The 20,600-nt window shown below is 46.0% G+C and overlaps 1 long non-coding RNA gene and 1 pseudogene across 1 annotated transcript in view; both read left to right on the top strand.

Annotated features, from left to right (window-relative positions):
- The window catches only part of LOC134928243 (uncharacterized), a 377,506-nt gene that overhangs the window by 155,617 nt on the left and 201,289 nt on the right, over positions 1-20,600 (top strand). The window lies entirely within an intron of this gene.
- Positions 7,681-7,799, top strand: LOC134930153 (5S ribosomal RNA; annotated as a pseudogene).

Here is a 20,600-nt window from a genome sequence, read left to right as displayed (position 1 = left end):
TGGACACCATTAGCTCCAGAGGGATCGACCGCAGGACCCGACCTTGGTGTTCGTTCCCGGAGCCGCGCCGCCGTCCCCCTTACAGAGCCAGAAGCACGAAGAAGGTCCGGAAAATCGGCGGCAGAAGACTTCGGTCTTCACCAAGGTAGCGCACAGCACTGCAGCTGTGCGCCATTGCTCCTCATGTACACCTCACACTTCGGTCACTGATGGGTGCAGGGCGCTGGGGGGGGGGCGCCCTGAGGGCAATAAATAACACCTTGGCTGGCAAAATATACATCATATATAGTCCTAGAGGCTATATAGATGTAAAATTACCCCTGCCAGTATTACAGAAAAAGCGGGAGAAAGTCCGCCGAAAAGGGGGCGGGGCTTCTCCCTCAGCCCACTGGCGCCATTTTTCCCTCACAGTTCCGCTGGAAGGAAGCTCCCTGGCTCTCCCCTGCAGTCTGAATACTACAGAAGGGTAAAAAAGAGAGGGGGGGCACTAAATTTAGGCGCAGTATAGATATTATATATATAATATATATATAAAAAAGCAGTTATAGGGAAAACACTCATTGATAGTGGGATCCCAGTGTTATATAGCGCTCTGGTGTGTGCTGGCATACTCTCTCTCTGTCTCCCCAAAGGGCTTTGTGGGGTCCTGTCCTCTGTCAGAGCATTCCCTGTGTGTTTGCGGTGTGTCGATACGGCTGTGTCGACATGTTTGATGAGGAGGCTTATGTGGAGGCGGAGCAGATGCCTGTAAATGTGATGTCACCCCCTGCGGGGTCGACACCTGAGTGGATGGTGCTGTGGAAGGAATTACGTGATAGTGTCGACTCCTTACATAAAAGGTTCGACGACATACCAAATGTGGGACAGCCGGCTTCTCAGCCTGTGCCTGCCCAGGTGTCTCAAAAACCATCAGGGGCTCTAAAACGCCCGCTACCTCAGATGGTTGACACAGATGGCGACACGGATACTGACTCTAGTGTCGACGACGAAGAGACTAATGTAACTTCCAGTAGGGCCACACGTTACATGATTGAGGCAATGAAAAATGTGTTGCACATTTCTGATGTTACCCCCGATACCACAAAAAAGGGTATAATGTTTGGAGAGAAAAAACTACCAGTAGCTTTTCCTCCATCTGAAGAGTTAAATGAAGTGTGTGAAGAAGCGTGGGCTTCCCCTGATAAAAAGCTGGTAATTTCTAAGAGGTTACTAATGGCGTACCCTTTCCCGCCAGAGGATAGGTCACGCTGGGAAATATCCCCTAGGGTGGATAAAGCGCTCACACGCTTGTCAAAGAAGGTGGCACTACCGTCTCCGGATACGGCCGCCCTGAAGGAATCTGATGATAGAAAGCAGGAAGCTATCCGGAAATCTATATATACACACACAGGTGTTATACTGAGACCGGCTATATCTTCAGCCTGGATGTGCAGTGCTGCTGCTGCGTGGTCAGATTCCCTGTCAGAAAATATAGATACCCTAGACAGGGACACTATTTTGCTAAACGTAGAGCATATAAAAGACGCACTTTTATACATGAGGGATGCACAGAGGGATATTTGCCGGCTGGCATCCAAAATTAGTGCAATGTCCATTTCTGCCAGGAGAGGGTTATGGACTCGGCAGTGGACAGGTGATGCAGATTCCAAACGACACATGGAAGTTCTGCCTTATAAGGGTGAGGAATTGTTCGGGGATGGTCTCTCGGACCTCGTTTCCACAGCAACAGCTGGGAAGTCTACATTTTTACCCCATGTTCCCTCACAACCAAAGAAAGCACCGTATTATCAGGTACAGTCCTTTCGGCCCAATAGGGGCAAGCGGGTTAAAGGCGCGTCCTTTCTGCCCAGAGGCAGAGGTAGAGGGAAAAAGCTGCAGCATACAGCCAGTTCCCAGGAGCAAAAGTCCTCCCCCGCTTCCTCTAAGTCCACAGCATGACGCTGGGGCTCCACAGGCGGAGCCAGGTGCGGTGGGGGCCCGTCTCAAAAATTTCAGCAATCAGTGGGCTCGCTCACGGGTGGATCCCTGGATCCTTCAAGTAGTATCTCAGGGGTACAAACTGGAATTCGAGACGTCTCCCCCCCGCCGTTTCCTCAAATCTGCCTTGCCAACCACTCCCTCAGGCAGGGAGGCAGTGTTACAGGCAATTCAAAAGCTGTATTCACAACAAGTGATAGTAAAGGTGCCCCTACTTCAACAAGGAAGGGGTTACTATTCCACAATGTTTGTGGTACCGAAACCGGACGGTTCGGTGAGACCCATTTTAAATTTGAAATCCTTGAACACATATATAAAAAAATTCAAGTTCAAGATGGAATCGCTCAGGGCTGTTATTGCAAGCCTGGACGAGGGAGATTACATGGTATCGCTGGACATCAAGGATGCTTACCTACATGTCCCCATTTACCATCCTCACCAGGAGTACCTCAGGTTTGTGGTACAAGATTGTCATTACCAATTCCAGACGTTGCCGTTCGGTCTCTCCACGGCTCCGAGGGTCTTTACCAAGGTAATGGCGGAAATGATGATACTCCTTCGAAGGAAGGGAGTTTTAATTATCCCGTACTTGGACGATCTCCTGATAAAGGCGAGGTCCAGAGAGCAGTTGTTGGTAGGGGTAGCACTATCTCGGCAAGTGCTACAACAGCACGGCTGGATTCTAAACATTCCAAAGTCACAGCTGGTCCCTACGACACGCCTGCAGTTCCTAGGGATGGTTCTGGACACAGAACAGAGAAAAGTGTTTCTCCCGGAGGAAAAGGCCAAGGAGCTGTCATCTCTAGTCAGAGGCCTCCTAAAACCAAAACAGGTGTCGGTGCATCATTGCACGCGGATCCTGGGAAAAATGGTAGCTTCCTACGAAGCGATTCCATTCGGCAGGTTTCATGCAAGAACCTTTCAGTGGGACCTGTTGGACAAGTGGTCCGGATCGCATCTTCAGATGCATCGTCTGATAACCCTGTCTCCGAGGACAATGGTGTCTCTGCTGTGGTGGCTGCAGAGTGCTCATCTTCAAGAGGGCCGCAGATTCGGCATACAGGACTGGGTCCTGGTGACCACGGATGCCAGCCTTCGAGGCTGGGGAGCAGTCACACAGGGAAGAAACTTCCAAGGACTATGGTCAAGTCAGGAGACTTCCCTGCACATAAATATTCTGGAACTAAGGGCCATTTACAATGCCCTAAGTCAGGCAAAACCCCTGCTTCAAAACCAGCCGGTACTGATCCAGTCAGACAACATCACGGCGGTCGCCCATGTAAATCGACAGGGCGGCACGAGAAGCAGGACGGCAATGGCAGAAGCCACAAAGATTCTCCGATGGGTGGAAAATCACGTGTTAGCACTGTCAGCAGTGTTCATTCCGGGAGTGGACAACTGGGAAGCAGACTTCCTCAGCTGGCACGACCTCCACCCGGGAGAGTGGGGACTTCATCCAGAAGTCTTTCAAATGATTGTAAACCAGTGGGAAAAACCACAGGTGGACATGATGGCGTCCCGCCTAAACAAAAAGCTAGAAAAATATTGCGCCAGGTCGAGAGACCCGCAGGCGATAGCTGTGGACGCTCTGGTAACACCGTGGGTGTACCGATCGGTTTATGTGTTCCCTCCTCTTCCTCTCATACCAAAGGTACTGAGGATAATAAGGAGAAGAGGAGTAAGAACTATACTCATTGTTCCGGATTGGCCAAGAAGAGCGTGGTATCCGGAACTTCAAGAAATGATGTCAGAGGACCCATGGCCTCTACCGCTCAGACAAGACCTGCTGCAGCAGGGGCCCTGTCTGTTCCAAGACTTACCGTGGCTGCGTTTGACGGCATGGCGGTTGAACACCGGATCCTGAAGGAAAAGGGCATTCCGGAGGAAGTCATTCCTACGCTGATAAAAGCTAGGAAAGAAGTAACCGCAAACCATTATCACCGCATATGGCGAAAATATGTTGCGTGGTGTGAGGCCAGGAAGGCTCCAATGGAAGAATTTCAGCTGGGCCGATTCCTGCACTTCCTACAGTCAGGGGTGACTATGGGCCTTAAATTGGGTTCCATTAAGGTCCAGATTTCGGCTCTATCGATTTTCTTCCAGAGAGAATTGGCTTCACTACCTGAAGTTCAGACTTTTGTTAAGGGAGTGCTGCATATTCAGCCCCCTTTTGTGCCTCCAGTGGCTCCTTGGGATCTCAACGTGGTGTTGGATTTCCTAAAGTCACATTGGTTTGAGCCACTGAAAACCGTGGATTTGAAATATCTCACGTGGAAAGTGGTCATGTTGTTGGCCTTGGCTTCGGCCAGGCGTGTTTCAGAATTGGCGGCTTTGTCATGTAAAAGCCCTTATCTGATTTTCCATATGGATAGGGCAGAATTGAGGACTCGTCCCCAGTTTCTCCCCAAAGTGGTATCAGCTTTTCATCTGAACCAACCTATCGTGGTGCCTGCGGCTACAAATGACTTGGAGGCTTCCAAGTTGTTGGATGTAGTCAGGGCCCTGAAAATCTATGTTTCCAGGACAGCTGGAGTCAGGAAGACTGACTCGCTCTTTATCCTGTATGCGCCCAACAAGTTGGGTGCACCTGCTTCTAAGCAGACTATTGCTCGCTGGATCTGTAGTATGATTCAGCTTGCACATTCTGCGGCTGGACTGCCGCATCCTAAATCAGTAAAAGCCCATTCCACGAGGAAAGTGGGCTCTTCTTGGGCGGCTGCCCGAGGGGTCTCGGCTCTTCAACTTTGCCGAGCTGCAACTTGGTCAGGGGCAAACACGTTTGCAAAATTCTACAAATTTGATACCCTGGCTGAGGAGGACCTTGAGTTCTCTCATTCGGTGCTGCAGAGTCATCCGCACTCTCCCGCCCGTTTGGGAGCTTTGGTATAATCCCCATGGTCCTTACGGAGTCCCCAGCATCCACTTAGGGCGTTAGAGAAAAGAAGAATTTACTCACCGGTAATTCTATTTCTCATAGTCCGTAGTGGATGCTGGGCGCCCATCCCAAGTGCGGATTGTCTGCAATACTTGTATATAGTTATTGCTTAACTAAAGGGTTATTGTTGAGCTATCTGTTGAGAGGCTCAGTTGTTATCATGCTGTTCACTGAGTATTGTATCACGAGTTATACGGTGTGATTGGTGTGGCTGGTATGAGTCTTACCCGGGATTCAAAATCCTTCCTAATTGTGTCAGCTCTTCCGGGCACAGTATCCTAACTGAGGTCTGGAGGAGGGTCTTGGTGGGAGGAGCCAGTGCACACCAGTAGTCTAAAAGCTTTCTTTATAGTTGTGCCCAGTCTCCTGCGGAGCCGCTAATCCCCATGGTCCTTACGGAGTCCCCAGCAACCACTACGGACTATGAGAAATAGAATTACCGGTGAGTAAATTCTTATTTAAACAGACAGTTTTTAATAATAATAACGCATAAAAAATGGGATAAAACATAAAAGTTTGCCAAATATTGATAAAAACATAAAGGTCAGATAAGGAGTTATAACTTAACTTAAAATAGGCAAGGGGGTCACTGCAGGGAATCCAACGCGTTTCGTCACACCAGACTTCTTCAAGGGGTAGGGACAGAATGAGATTGCATGCCTATTTATACCCCTGGCAATACTAGCTCAGGGTTAGTGATGTCATAATTGGTCATGTGATCCAATAAAAACATTTACCTAATAAACATTCAAGGACAATCAAACATAGCACAGCCCAAGGAACTAGGGGTCACAGTATGCATGTTCTTAATAAAAACAAGTGGTTTACATGGTGCAGACATTGCTTAAAATGTTCAATATTGCTGAAATGTAGTAAAGTGCGGCACTTCCACCACACTTCCGGTGACAGAGGTAGCGCGTCACGTGACTCTGGGTATTTCCGCCCCACTTCCGGTTCGCTGGTGCGCATGCGCCGGCGGCGAGCCTCGATCACTGCGCATGTGCCTGCAGTCCCTCCTGGATAGCAGCAGACTCAGTGCAGGTCACAATAAAGTGTATGTCCATCCCATCAGGTGCTGTGACAGCCATGTTGTTGGGGAGAAACTCCATAGGAAATGCAGGAAATGCGGTGGCCATCTTTAAGGAGTCTTAGGAGACCCAGATAAGGTGGTTTTGCGGTATCCATGGCAACGGTCCCATGTAAATAGAACAGACAGAAATATACAGTGAAATCTATGTACTGGTTTTCCACAGGTATTGGAGACTGCTACATAGGGGGATGGGGATATCTTAATGGTCCACATAATAAACAATATTATAACATGTGCAAACGCTGCAACATTTGTGTATAGGGGGGGGTATCTTAATGGCCCACATATTAAGCATTATTATAACATGCGCAAACGCTGCAACACTTGTGTCTAAAAACGTGGCAATTCATTTTTTATTACAGTGGTGATTTTATGGTGACAATACTGTTGGATTAAACAAAGAAGGGAGAGAGGGGGGGGAGGCACTGTTGAATCTTTTAATGAGTTTTTAAGTATGATGGGAAATAATGATCTGAACTTGACCTTTACCTCAAAAACTAATGACAAATCAGTTGAATATCTGGACTTGATTTTAACCGGTGAAAATGGAGGCATCACCACTAAGAACTATATTAAAGAGGTGGCTATGAACAGTTATTTGCACTATCAAAGCAACCACCTCCAGAAGTGGAAGGATAACATCCCGGCATCACAGTTCTCGAGGATAAAAAGGAACTGCACGCATTCTAAGGACTGTGATGACCAACTGGAGATTTACAGCAAAAGGTTCAAGGACAAGGGGCCCATTCTTGAGGAAGCCTTAGAAAAGACAAGGAATGTGGACAGAGAGGACCTACTGAAGTATAAACCAAGAGACAGTAAGAAGGATTCAGTTGCTTTTATCACCACCTACAGCCAATATGAGAAGACCATCAGAAATTCGCTCAAGACCCACTGGAATATTCTCCTCATGGACCCAGTACTTAAGGACATCCTACCGCCTGAACCAGTTCTCATCTTCAAAAAATCCAGAAACCTGAAGGACCACCTTGCACCCAGTTTATTAAAGGAGAAGCACACCAGGAACACCCCGATGCTCAAGTGTGTGGGTTCTTTCAAGTGTGGGAAATGCAACATATGTAAATACTTGCATCCAAATCGGAAAAATTTCAGTGGTATGGATGACAAGAAGCAGTATACCATAAAAGAATTCATGAACTGTAATACTATGTCCATGATCTACCTACTAGAATGCCCTTGCAATAAGAAGTACGTGGGCAAGACTAAAAGACCGTTAAAAATGAGGATCCAGGAACACGTGAGAAATATTAAGAACAAGGTGGAGAGCCATACTGTTTCCAGACATTTCACGTTACGACACAACTCCAATCCTGAGGATCTCACGTTCAAGGCGATTGAACATGTCTGTCTGGGAGAGAGAGGAGGTGACCTCGCGAACAAACTCTCGAGAAGGGAGATGTACTGGATATTCCAGCTGCAGACCTTGCAATCAATGGGTCTGAACGAGGGATATGAGATTGCACCTTTTTTATGAGGTGCTGTATCCTCTCATTTTTCTTGCATTTCTCATTCCTCGCTCTATTTTCTTCTTCTATTCTTTTCTCGCCACAACTTGTTCTTGTCTTTGGTATCTATTGTAAACTATAATAAAGATATTACTCACCAGGACTCAAGTGTTATCGCGCGATCGGGTTCTGGTGTTAAGATGTCTACTTTCGCATACAGTCAAACCACACTGGCACGCCCAGTCTCGTCCGATCTTGGAAGCTAAGCAGTGTTTGGGCCTGACTAGTACCAGAGAGGGGGACCGCCTGGGAAGATCGGGTACTGTAAGGACTGACAAATTACGTCAAGCCAACTAGTGACCGATCTGTTATCACTTGATAAACACTAGGTCCACACTATTCACGGTTCACTCTATTATATAGTATTCTTGATTCGCATCCAATACTTTTCATTTATTTATTGTCTACTACATATGGAGCACTCACTCTGTGTATGTATACCCTCCCAGCACCACCACCCTCATACGTCCTATATAGGAGTTCATCCTTCAATATATTACTCTGCACCTGGTTCTTCACCCTTTTCCTCTCTAATTGTAATTTCATAACCCCCCCTCCCCCTTCTTTGTTTAATCCAACAGTATGGTCACCATAAAATCACCACTGTAATCAAAAATGAATTGCCACGTTTTTAGACACAAGTGTTGCAGCGTTTGCGCATGTTACATTAATGCTTAATATGTGGGCCATTAAGATACCCCCCCTATACACAAATGTTGCAGCATTTGCACATGTTATAATATTGTTTATTATGTGGACCATTAAGATATCCCCATCCCCCTATGTAGCAGTCTCCAATACCTGTGGAAAACCAGTACATAGATTTCACTGTATATTTCTGTCTGTTCTATTTACATGGGACCATTGCCATGGATACCGCAAAACCACCTTATCTGGGTCTCCTAAGACTCCTTAAAGATGGCCACCGCATTTCCTGCATTTTCTATGGAGTTTCTCCCCAACAACATGACTGCCACAGCACCTGATGGGATGGACATACACTTTATTGTGACCTGCACTGAGTCTGCTGCTATCCAGGAGGGACTGCAGGCACATGCGCAACCGGAAGTGGGGCGGAAATACCCGGAGTCACGTGACGCGCTACCTCCGTCACCGGAAGTGTGGCGGAAGTGCCGCACTTTACTACATTTCAGCAATATTGAACATTTTAAGCAATGTCTGCACCATGTAAACCACTCGTTTTTATTAAGAACATGCATACTGTGACCCCTAGTTCCTTGGGCTGTGCTATGTTTGATTGTCCTTGAATGTTTTTTAGGTAAATGTTTTTATTGGATCACATGACCAATTATGACATCACTAACCCTGAGCTAGTATTGCCAGGGGTATAAATATAGGCATGCAATCTCATTCTGTCCCTACCCCTTGAAGAAGTCAGGTGTGACGAAATGCGTTGGGTTCCCTGCAGTGACCCCCTTGCCTATTTTAAGTTAAGTTATAACTCCTTATCTGACCTTTATGTTTTTATCAATATTTGGCAAACTTTTATGTTTTATCCCATTTTTTATGCGTTAATATTATTAAAAACTGTCTGTTTAATTTTATATTTTTTGGCTCATAAATTATAAGTTTTAGTACATGTTCTTTTAACCAACAATAGTCGCCGGTACCCTTATCACCCCATTATATATATATATATATATATATATATATATATTTATATATATACAATATAAAGAAACAATAGATGTAGAGGATGCTGAGTTGTACATCCAGTTGGATGTATTATGAGTGTGGCTTTATAATTTAATAGTAGAATATAAGACTTGGCATTGTGTTGATATTATTGAGCCCTGTATAAATCATTCCACTCAAATTCAGAGCTATTTTGTAATTTATTCTACATAACATTAACAATAAAGATAACACATGAAAGCGAGTGATATAGTATCTTGTATCAGCAGGAACCACATTGTAAGCAGCCTGGACTGACCTCTGTTAAGTGACCATGATTAAAAATATATTAATTGCACCTCCATAAATCTTGACACCTTGAAAGGGAAACTTGCATAAGATTGTTAAAGATTGTCTAGTCAACATAGTGGTTTGAGCATTCTAAAAGAGTCAACAAAAACAAGTGCCCCTTCCTAGAGACCACCAGACTTCCTAAAAATTAGTGATGTGCACCGAAATTTTTTCGGGTTTTGTGTAGAGATGAGCGACGGAAGTTTTTCGGGTTTTGTGTTTTGGTTTTGGGTTCGGTTCCGCGGCCGTGTTTTGGGTTCGACCGCGTTTTGGCAAAACCTCACCGAATTTTTTTTGTCGGATTCGGGTGTGTTTTGGATTCGGGTGTTTTTTTCAAAAAACACTAAAAAACAGCTTAAATCATAGAATTTGGGGGTCATTTTGATCCCAAAGTATTATTAACCTCAAAAACCATAATTTACACTCATTTTCAGTCTATTCTGAATACCTCACACCTCACAATATTATTTTTAGTCCTAAAATTTGCACCTAGGTCGCTGGATGACTAAGCTAAGCGACCCTAGTGGCCGACACAAACACCGGGCCCATCTAGGAGTGTCACTGCAGTGTCACGCAGGATGTCCCTTCCAAAAAACCCTCCCCAAACAGCACATGACGCAAAGAAAAAAAGAGGCGCAATGAGGTAGCTGTGTGAGTAAGATAAGCGACCCTAGTGGCCGACACAAACACCGGGCCCATCTAGGAGTGTCACTGCAGTGTCACGCAGGATGTCCCTTCCAAAAAACCCTCCCCAAACAGCACATGACGCAAAGAAAAAAAGAGGCGCAATGAGGTAGCTGTGTGAGTAAGATAAGCGACCCTAGTGGCCGACACAAACACCGGGCCCATCTAGGAGTGTCACTGCAGTGTCACGCAGGATGTCCCTTCCAAAAAACCCTCCCCAAACAGCACATGACGCAAAGAAAAAAAGAGGCGCAATGAGGTAGCTGTGTGAGTAAGATAAGCGACCCTAGTGGCCGACACAAACACCGGGCCCATCTAGGAGTGGCACTGCAGTGTCACGCAGGATGTCCCTTCCAAAAAACCCTCCCCAAACAGCACATGACGCAAAGAAAAATTAAAGAAAAAAGAGGTGCAAGATGGAATTGTCCTTGGGCCCTCCCACCCACCCTTATGTTGTATAAACAGGACATGCACACTTTAACCAACCCATCATTTCAGTGACAGGGTCTGCCACACGACTGTGACTGAAATGACGGGTTGGTTTGGACCCCCACCAAAAAAGAAGCAATTAATCTCTCCTTGCACAAACTGGCTCTACAGAGGCAAGATGTCCACCTCATCATCATCCTCCGATATATCACCGTGTACATCCCCCTCCTCACAGATTATCAATTCGTCCCCACTGGAATCCACCATCTCAGCTCCCTGTGTACTTTGTGGAGGCAATTGCTGCTGGTCAATGTCTCCACGGAGGAATTGATTATAATTAATTTTAATGAACATCATCTTCTCCACATTTTCTGGATGTAACCTAGTACGCCGATTGCTGACAAGGTGAGCGGCGGCACTAAACACTCTTTCGGAGTACACACTTGTGGGAGGGCAACTTAGATAGAATAAAGCCAGTTTGTGCAAGGGCCTCCAAATTGCCTCTTTTTCCTGCCAGTATAAGTACGGACTGTGTGACGTGCCTACTTGGATGCGGTCACTCATATAATCCTCCACCATTCTTTCAATGGTGAGAGAATCATATGCAGTGACAGTAGACGACATGTCCGTAATCGTTGTCAGGTCCTTCAGTCCGGACCAGATGTCAGCATCAGCAGTCGCTCCAGACTGCCCTGCATCACCGCCAGCGGGTGGGCTCGGAATTCTGAGCCTTTTCCTCGCACCCCCAGTTGCGGGAGAATGTGAAGGAGGAGATGTTGACAGGTCGCGTTCCGCTTGACTTGACAATTTTCTCACCAGCAGGTCTTTCAACCCCAGCAGACTTGTGTCTGCCGGAAAGAGAGATCCAAGGTAGGCTTTAAATCTAGGATCGAGCACGGTGGCCAAAATGTAGTGCTCTGATTTCAACAGATTGACCACCCGTGAATCCTTGTTAAGCAAATTAAGGGCTCCATCCACAAGTCCCACATGCCTAGCGGAATCGCTCCGTGTTAGCTCCTCCTTCAATGTCTCCAGCTTCTTCTGCAAAAGCCTGATGAGGGGAATGACCTGACTCAGGCTGGCAGTGTCTGAACTGACTTCACGTGTGGCAAGTTCAAAGGGCATCAGAACCTTGCACAACGTTGAAATCATTCTCCACTGCGCTTGAGACAGGTGCATTCCGCCTCCTATATCGTGCTCAATTGTATAGGCTTGAATGGCCTTTTGCTGCTCCTCCAACCTCTGAAGCATATAGAGGGTTGAATTCCACCTCGTTACCACTTCTTGCTTCAGATGATGGCTGGGCAGGTTCAGTAGTTTTTGGTGGTGCTCCAGTCTTCTGTACGTGGTGCCTGTACGCCGAAAGTGTCCCGCAATTCTTCTGGCCACCGACAGCATCTCTTGCACGCCCCTGACGTTTTTTAAAAAATTCTGCACCACCAAATTCAAGGTATGTGCAAAACATGGGACGTGCTGGAATTTGCCCATATTTAATGCACACACAATATTGCTGGCGTTGTCCGATGCCACAAATCCACAGGAGAGTCCAATTGGGGTAAGCCATTCCGCGATGATCTTCCTCAGTTGCCGTAAGAGGTTTTCAGCTGTGTGCGTATTCTGGAAAGCGGTGATACAAAGCGTAGCCTGCCTAGGAAAGAGTTGGCGTTTGCGAGATGCTGCTACTGGTGCCGCCGCTGCTGTTCTTGCGGCGGGAGTCCATACATCTACCCAGTGGGCTGTCACAGTCATATAGTCCTGACCCTGCCCTGCTCCACTTGTCCACATGTCCGTGGTTAAGTGGACATTGGGTACAGCTGCATTTTTTAGGACACTGGTGAGTCTTTTTCTGAGGTCTGTGTACATTTTCGGTATCGCCTGCCTAGAGAAGTGGAACCTAGATGGTATTTGGTAACGGGGGCACACTACCTCAAGAAATTGTGTAGTTCCCTGTGAACTAACGGCGGATACCGGACGCACGTCTAACACCAACATAGTTGTCAAGGCCTCAGTTATCCGCTTTGCAGCAGGATGACTGCTGTGATATTTCATCTTCCTCGCAAAGGACTGTTGGACAGTCAATTGCTTACTGGAAGTAGTACAAGTGGTCTTCCGACTTCCCCTCTGGGATGACCATCGACTCCCAGCAGCAACAACAGTAGCGCCAGCAGCAGTAGGCGTTACACGCAAGGATGCATCGGAGGAATCCCAGGCAGGAGAGGAATCGTCAGAATTGCCAGTGACATGGCCTGCAGGACTATTGGCATTCCTGGGGAAGGAGGAAATTGACACTGAGGGAGTTGGTGGGGTGGTTTGCGTGAGCTTGGTTACAAGAGGAAGGGATTTACTGGTCAGTGGACTGCTTCCGCTGTCACCCAAAGTTTTTGAACTTGTCACTGACTTATTATGAATGCGCTGCAGGTGACGTATAAGGGAGGATGTTCCGAGGTGGTTAACGTCCTTACCCCTACTTATTACAGCTTGACAAAGGCAACACACGGCTTGACACCTGTTGTCCGCTTTTCTGTTGAAATACCTCCACACTGAAGAGCTGATTTTTTTGGTATTTTCACCAGGCATGTCAACGGCCATATTCCTCCCACGGACAACAGGTGTCTCCCCGGGTGCCTGACTTAAACAAACCACCTCACCATCAGAATCCTCCTGGTCAATTTCCTCCCCAGCGCCAGCAACACCCATATCCTCCTCATCCTGGTGTACTTCAACACTGACATCTTCAATCTGACTATCAGGAACTGGACTGCGGGTGCTCCTTCCAGCACTTGCAGGGGGCGTGCAAATGGTGGAAGGCGCAAATGGTGGAAGGCGACACAGAGGTAGCTACAGCCGTGGACTAACGTACTGTGTCTGCTGCTAATATAGACTGGATGATTGATAATGAGATGAAATCAATATATATATGTATGTATATATAATATCACTAGTACTGCAGCCGGACAGGTAGATAATATATTTATTAGGTAATGATGACTGATGACGGACCTGCTGGACACTGTCAGATCAGCAGCACCGCAGACTGCTACAGTAAGCTACTATACTATAGTAGTATGTACAAAGAAGAAAGAAAAGAAAAAAAACACGGGTAGGTGGTATACAATTATGGATGGACTGCTGAGTGCCGACACAGAGGTAGCTACAGCCGTGGACTAACGTACTGTGTCTGCTGCTAATATAGACTGGATGATTGATAATGAGATGAAATCAATATATATATATGTATGTATATATAATATCACTAGTACTGCAGCCGGACAGGTAGATAATATATTTATTAGGTAATGATGACTGATGACGGACCTGCTGGACACTGTCAGCTCAGCAGCACCGCAGACTGCTACAGTAAGCTACTATACTCTATAGTAGTATGTACAAAGAAGAAAGAAAAAAAAAACCACGGGTAGGTGGTATACAATTATGGATGGACTGCCGAGTGCCGACACAGAGGTAGCTACAGCCGTGGACTAACGTACTGTGTCTGCTGCTAATATAGACTGGATGATTGATAATGAGATGAAATCAATATATATATGTATGTATATATAATATCACTAGTACTGCAGCCGGACAGGTAGATAATATATTTATTAGGTAATGATGACTGATGACGGACCTGCTGGACACTGTCAGCTCAGCAGCACCGCAGACTGCTACAGTAAGCTACTATACTATAGTAGTATGTACAAAGAAGAAAGAAAAAAAAAACCCACGGGTAGGTGGTATACAATTATGGATGGACTGCCGAGTGCCGACACAGAGGTAGCTACAGCCGTGGACTAACGTACTGTGTCTGCTGCTAATATAGACTGGATGATTGATAATGAGATGAAATTAATATATATATGTATGTATATATAATATCACTAGTACTGCAGCCGGACAGGTAGATAATATATTTATTAGGTAATGATGACTGATGACGGACCTGCTGGACACTGTCAGCTCAGCAGCACCGCAGACTGCTACAGTAAGCTACTATACTCTATAGTAGTATGTACAAAGAAGAAAGAAAAAAAAAAAACCACGGGTAGGTGGTATACAATTATGGATGGACTGCCGAGTGCCGACACAGAGGTAGCTACAGCCGTGGACTAACGTACTGTGGCCCTCATTCCGAGTCGTTCGCTCGGTATTTTTCTTCGCATCGCAGCGTTTTTCTGCTTAGTACGCATGCGCAATGTTCGCACTGCGACTGCGCCAAGTAATTTTGCTATGAAGATAGTATTTTTACTCACGGCTTTTTCTTCGCTCCGGCGATCGTAGTGTGATTGACAGGAAATGGGTGTTACTGGGCGGAAACACGGCGTTTTCGGGGCGTGTGGATAAAAACGCTACCGTTTCCGGAAAAAACGCAGGAGTGGCCGGAGAAACGGGGGAGTGTCTGGGCGAACGCTGGGTGTGTTTATGACGTCAAACCAGGAACGACAAGCACTGAACTGAACGCAGATGCCGAGTAAGTCTGAAGCTACTCTGAAACTGCTAAGTAGTTTGTAATCGCAGTATTGCGAATACATCGGTCGCAATTTTAAGAAGCTAAGATACACTCCCAGTAGGCGTAGGCTTAGCGTGAGCAACTCTGCTAAATTCGCCTTGCGAGCGATCAACTCGGAATGAGGGCCTGTGTCTGCTGCTAATATAGACTGGATGATTGATAATGAGATGAAATCAATATATATATGTATGTATATATAATATCACTAGTACTGCAGCCGGACAGGTAGATAATATATTTATTAGGTAATGATGACTGATGACGGACCTGCTGGACACTGTCAGCTCAGCAGCACCGCAGACTGCTACAGTAAGCTACTATACTCTATAGTAGTATGTACAAAGAAGAAAGAAAAAAAAAAAAACACGGGTAGGTGGTATACAATTATGGATGGACTGCCGAGTGCCGACACAGAGGTAGCTACAGTCGTGGACTAACGTACTGTGTCTGCTGCTAATATAGAGTCTAGACTGGATGATAAATTATTGATAATGAGATGAAATCAATATAATATCACTAGTACTGCAGCCGGACAGGTACTATATATATTTATTATGTAATGACTGATGACGGACCTGCTGGACACTGTCAGGTCAGCACAGCACCGCAGACTGCTACAGTAAGCTACTATAGTAGTATGTATAAAGAAGAATGAAAAAAAAAAACCACAGGTAGGTGGTATACAATATTATATATATATATATTATATACAATTATATATATATATATATATATATATATATATATTAAACTGGTGGTGATTGATTATTAAACTGGTGGTCACTTCAGGTCACGTTGCAACTTGCAACTAGTACTCCGAGGCCTAAGCAGACAATCACAAAATATATTATTATACTGGTGGTCAGTGTGGTCACAACAATGGCAGTGTGGCACTGACTCTGGCAGCAAAAGTGTGCACTGTACGTTATATGTACTCCTGAGTCCTGCTCTCAGACTCTAACTGCTCCCCACTGTCAGTGTCTCCCCACAAGTCAGATAATACACTTACAGTCACACTTTCTAATCTATAAATATCACTTCAGCAAGTAGTAAGTATAGTAGTATACAGTATAGTAGTACTCCTCCTAATAATGCTCCCCAAAATACTGTGTCTCTCTCTTCTCTAAACGGAGAGGACGCCAGCCACGTCCTCTCCCTATGACTCTCAATGCACGTGTGAAAATGGCGGCGACGCGCGGCTCCTTATATAGAATCCGAGTCTCGCGATAGAATCCGAGCCTCGCGAGAATCCGACAGCGTGATGATGACGTTCGGGCGCGCTCGGGTTAGCCGAGCAAGGCGGGAAGATCCGAGCCTGCTCGGACCCGTGTAAAAAACCTGAAGTTCGGGCGGGTTCGGATTCAGAGGAACCGAACCCGCTCATCTCTAGTTTTGTGTTTTGGTTTTGGATTCGGTTCCGCGGCCGTGTTTTGGATTTGGACGCGTTTTGGCAAAACCTCCCTGAAATTTTTTTGTCGGATTCGGGTGTGTTTTGGATTCGGGTGTTTTTTTACAAAAAACCCTCAAAAACCCTCAAAATCATTTTGATCCCATAGTATTATTAACCTCAATAACCATAATTTCCACTCATTTCCAGTCTATTCTGAACACTTCACACCTCACAATATTATTTTTAGTCCTAAAATTTGCACTGAGGTCGATGGATGGCTAAGCTAAGCGACCCAAGTGGCCGACACAAACACCTGGCCCATCTAGGAGTGGCACTGCAGTGTCAGACAGGATGGCAGATTTAAAAAATAGTCTCCAAACAGCACATGATGCAAAGAAAAAAAGAGGTGCACCAAGGTCGCTGGATGGCTAAGCTAAGTGACCCAAGTGGCCGACACAAACACCTGGCCCATCTAGGAGTGGCACTGCAGTGTCAGACAGGATGGCAGATTTAAAAAATAGTCCCCAAACAGCACATGATGCAAAGATAAAAAGAGGTCCACCAAGATCGCTGGATGGATAAGCTAAGCGACCCAAGTGGCCGACACAAACACCTGGCCCATCTAGGAGTGGCACTGCAGTGTCAGACAGGATGGCAGATTTAAAAAATAGTCCCCAAACAGCACATGATGCAAAGAAAAAAAGAGGTGCACCAAGATCGCTGGATGGCTAAGCTAAGCGACCCAAGTGGCCGACACAAACACCTGGCCCATCTAGGAGTGGCACTGCAGTGTCAGATAGGATGGCACTTCAAAAAATAGTCCCCAAACAGCACATGATGCAAAGATAAATTAAAGAAAAAAGAGGTGCAAGATGGAATTGTCCTTGGGCCCTCCCACCCACCCTTATGTTGTATAAACAGGACATGCACACTTTAACAAACCCATCATTTCAGCGACAGGATCTGCCACACGACTGTGACTGAAATGACTGGTTAGTTTGGGCCCCCACCAAAAAAGAAGCAATCAATCTCTCCTTGCACAAACTGGCTCTACAGATGCAAGATGTACACCTCCTCCTCATCGTCTGATTCCTCACCCCTTTCACTGTGTACATCCCCCTTCTCACAGAGTATTAATTTGTCCCCACTGGAATCCACCATCTCAGGTCCCTGTGTACTTTGTGGAGGAATTTTCCCACATGTAATGCACGCACAATATTGGTGGCGTTGTCCGATGTCACAAATCCCCAGGAGAGTCCAATTGGGGTAAGCCATTCTGCGATGATGTTCCTCAGTTTCCCTAAGAGGTTGTCAGCTGTGTGACTCTTATGGAAAGCGGTGATACAAAGCGTAGCCTGCCTAGGAACGAGTTGGCATTTGCGAGATGCTGCTACTGGTGCCGCCGCTGCTGTTCTTGCTGTGGGAGGCAATACATCTACCCAGTGGGCTGTCACAATCATATAGTCCTGAGTCTGCCCTGCTCCACTTGTCCACATGTCCGTGGTTAAGTGGACATTGGGTACAATTGCATTTTTTAGGACACTGGTGACTCTTTTTCTGAGGTCTGTGTACATTCTCGGTATCGCCTGCCTAGAGAAATGGAACCTAGATGGTATTTGGTACCGGGGATACACTAACTCAATAAATTGTCTAATTCCCTGTGAATTAACGGTGGATACCGGACACATGTTTAACACCACCCAGGCTGCCAAGGCCTGTGTTATCTGCTTTGCAGCAGGATGACTGCTGTGATATTTCATCTTCCTCGCAAAGGACTGTTGGACAGTCAATTGCTTACTGGAAGTAGTACAAGTGGTCTTCCGACTTCCCCTCTGGGATGACGATCGACTCCCAGCAGCAACAACAGCAGCGCCAGCAGCAGTAGGCGTTACACTCAAGGATGCATCGGAGGAATCCCAGTTAGGAGAGGACTCGTCAGACTTGCCAGTGACATGGCCTGCAGGACTATTGGCTTTCCTAACTAAGGAGGAAATTGACACTGAGGGAGTTGGTGGTGTGGTTTGCAGGAGCTTGGTTACAATAGGAAGGGATTTAGTCGTCAGTGGACTGCTTCCGCTGTCACCCAAAGTTTTTGAACTTGTCAATGACTTCTGATGAATGCGCTCCAGGTGACGTATAAGGGAGGATGTTCCTAGGTGGTTAACGTCCTTACCCCTACTTATTACAGCTTTACAAAGGCAACACATGGCTTGACACCTGTTGTCCGCATTTCTGTTAAAATAATTCCACACCAAAGAGGTGATTTTTTTGTAATTTGACCAGGCATGTCAATGGCCATATTCCTCCCACGGACAACAGGTGTCTCCCCGGGTGCCTGACTTAAACAAACCACCTCACCATCAGAATCCTCCTTGTCAATTTCCTCCTCAGCGCCAGCAACACCCATATCCTCATCCTGGTGTACTTCAACAGTGACATCTTCAATTTGACTATCAGGAACTGGACTGCGGGTGCTCCTTCCAGCACTTGCAGGGGGCGTACAAATGGTGGAAGGCGCCACCTCTTCCCGTCCAGTGTTGGGAAGGTCAGGCATCGCAACCGACACAATTGGACTCTCCTTGGGGATTTCTGATTTAGAAGAACGTACAGTTCTTTGCGGTGCTTTTGCCAGCTTAAGTCTTTTCATTTTTCTAGTGGGAGGATGAGTGCTTCCATCCTCATGTGAAGCTGAACCACTAGCCATGAACATAGGACAGGGCCTCAGCCGTTCCTTGACACTCCGTGCCGTAAATGGCATATTGGCAAATGAACGCTTCTCATCAGACGCTTTTAATTTAGATTTTTGGGTCATTTTACTGAACGTTTGTTTTTTACATTTTGCATGCTCTCTACTATGACATTGGGCATCGGCCTTGGCAGACGACGTTGATGGCATTTCATTGTCTCGGCCATGACTCGTGGCAGCAGCTTCAGCACGAGGTGGAAGTGATCTTGATCTTTCCCTATTTTACCCTCCACATTTTTGTTCTCCATTTTTTAATGTGTGGAATTATATGCCAGTAATATATATCAATAGCAATGGCCTACTGTACCGTACTGCTACATATATACTGGTGGTCAGCAAAATTCTGCACTGTCTTCCTACTATATACTGGGCACAACTAAAATGCAGCACAGGTATGGATGGATAGTATACTTGACGACACAGAGGTAGAGCAATGGACTACTGTACCATACTGCTATATTTATACTGGTGGTCAGCAAAATTCTGCACTGTCCTCCTACTATATACTGCGCACAACTAAAATGCAGAACAGCTATGGATGGATAGTATACTTGACGACACAGAGGTAGAGCAATGGACTATTGTACCGTACTGCTATATATATATACTGGTGGTCAGCAAAATTCTGCACTGTCCTCCTACTATATACTGCACACAACTAAAATGCAGCACAGGTATGGATGGATAGTATACTTGATGACACAGAGGTAGAGTAATGGACTACTGTACCGTACTGCTATATATATACTGGTGGTCAGCAAAATTCTGCACTGTCCTCCTACTATATACTGTGCACAACTAAAATGCAGAACAGCTATGGATGGATAGTATACTTGACGACATAGAGGTAGAGCAGTGGACTACTGTACCGTACTGCTATATATATACTGGTGGTCAGCAAAATTCTGCACTGTCCTCCTACTATATACTGCGCACAACTAAAATGCAGCACAGGTATGGATGGATAGTATACTTGACGACACAGAGGTAGAGCAGTGGACTACTGTACCGTACTGCTATATATATACTGGTGGTCAGCAAAATTCTGCACTGTCCTCCTACTATATACTGCGCACAACTAAAATGCAGCACAGGTATGGATGGATAGTATGCTTGACGACACAGAGGTAGAGCAGTGGACTACTATACTGTACTGATATACATATACTGGTGGTCAGCAAAATTCTGCACTGTCCTCCTACTATATACTGCACACAACTAAAATGCAGCTCAGGTATGGATGGATAGTATACTTGACGACTCAGAGGTAGAGCAGTAGACTACTGTACCGTACTGCTATATATATACTGGTGGTCAGCAAAATTCTGCA

The sequence above is a fragment of the Pseudophryne corroboree genome, chromosome 5 (genome assembly GCF_028390025.1).
Source record: "Pseudophryne corroboree isolate aPseCor3 chromosome 5, aPseCor3.hap2, whole genome shotgun sequence".
NCBI classification, from domain to species: domain Eukaryota; kingdom Metazoa; phylum Chordata; class Amphibia; order Anura; family Myobatrachidae; genus Pseudophryne; species Pseudophryne corroboree.
Note: the sequence above shows the minus strand (reverse complement) of the source record. Positions and strands in the feature narration are given on the sequence as shown.